The 1,691-nt window shown below is 34.5% G+C and overlaps 1 pseudogene; it reads right to left on the bottom strand.

Annotated features, from left to right (window-relative positions):
- Positions 1–432: 432 nt before the first annotated feature.
- On the bottom strand, positions 433–550 carry LOC126010323 (uncharacterized; annotated as a pseudogene).
- Between the last annotated feature and the right edge of the window lie 1,141 nt (positions 551–1,691).

The following is a 1,691-nucleotide window of genomic DNA, read 5'->3' as shown; positions in this document are numbered from 1 at the left end:
TGCATGCAAAGCAAATGCCCTACCTCCTCCATGCTATCTCTCCGGCACATAGATGTCTTTTTTAAGAGGGAAAGAGACGTTCTGTTTATTTCCTAATTATTCTTCACTCCAAAATAATACAACAAATTAGGTGTGTGGCTATGGGTGTGACTTAGTGATACAGCATATGCCTTACATAATAGAGGCATTTTTCAAATAATTAAATTTGATACTGGCTACCTCATTCCTTCCCCTCCCCAAATAAGTTGGAAAAACAAATTAAATGCTTTACATGTGTCAGGATTTTCAAAAAAAAATTTTTTTACTTTATTTAAAGAAAATGAATGACAGTTGATATAGTTGAGCATATTTGTTTCCAGATAAATGAGAAAAGTTATTAAAAAGAAAAACTGAAAAAAAAAATAGAAGAAATATTTTTTCTTTTTTTTCCTAAGCCTACAACACCCAGTATTCCCAGACGGTCTCCCAGCCAAGTACTAACCAGGCCCGACCCTGCTTAGCTTCTGAGATCAGATGAGATTGGTGCATTCAGAGTGGTATGGCTGTAGATGGAATAGAAGAAATTAAAAAAAAAAAATGAAAAGGAGGGGCCGGAGAGATAGCATGGAGGTAAGGCGTTTGCCTTTCATGCAGAAGGTCATCGGTTCGAATCCCGGCGTCCCATATGGTCCCCCGTGCCTGCCGGGAGCCATTTCTGAGCATGGAGCCAGGAGTGGCCCCTGAGCACTGCCGGGTGTGACCCAAAAACCACAAACAAAAAAAACAAAACAAAAAAAAATGAAAAGAAACAGTAGCAAGCACATTTGTAAAAATTATTGTATCTCCAATGAAGGCATTAATACAATGGCAAAGGTTTCAAAAGATCTTTGTTTAAACACAAATTTGTTTTAATTTCTGTAGTAATGATTTTCTGAAATTCATGTTATATAATTATAATTTTATGTGAGTGTATATATATATATACACACACAATTTTTCTTCTTGAATTTAATTTTATACTCTCTGCTTTTTTTCTTTTTTACCTTCCTGCAATATTCTCTGGCTACACCATGAGTTCAATGTTTCTTCTCATACTCATTCTTGAACAAGGAAAACTCTATCTAATATGGGTAAATATTATCCCCAGAAACCATTTACTTGAATATTTTGGAATTATCTTTGACCTTAAGCTTTTACTTGTTATTTTTCTAGTGATTCAACAGAAATAATTGCAGAAACAAGTAAGTCAGGTTATTCCTACACTTAAAATAACCTTTTTTTTTTTTTTTTTTTTTTAGGGACCAAGAGATAGCACGGAGGTAAGGCATTTGCCTTTCATGCAGAAGGTCAATGGTTCAAATCCTGGCATCCTATATGTTCCCCTGAGCCTGCCAGGAGCGATTTCTGAGCATAGAGCCAGGAGTAACCCCTGAGCACTGCCAGGTGTGACCAAAAAAACCAACCAACCAAACAAACAAAAAAAATCATTTTTTTTGTCCCAGAACTTTAGTATGAGAAGCCAAAGTTCTAGAAGTTAACCTTGCTACTCCTAAGTGTATGCTAATTACTGGACAATTAATAACAAAGTGAAACCAATTCAATGTTATATCCATCTATCAAAATTTAAAGAGATAATTCCAATAATGATTTAATTATTTTCTTGTCATATATCAATTTTATTGATTTATTTACTTATTTTTTGGTTTTTGGGT

The sequence above is a fragment of the Suncus etruscus genome, chromosome 5 (genome assembly GCF_024139225.1).
Source record: "Suncus etruscus isolate mSunEtr1 chromosome 5, mSunEtr1.pri.cur, whole genome shotgun sequence".
NCBI classification, from domain to species: Eukaryota; Metazoa; Chordata; class Mammalia; order Eulipotyphla; family Soricidae; genus Suncus; species Suncus etruscus.
The sequence above is the reverse complement of the archived record's forward strand: the minus strand, read 5'-3'. Positions and strand labels throughout refer to the sequence as shown.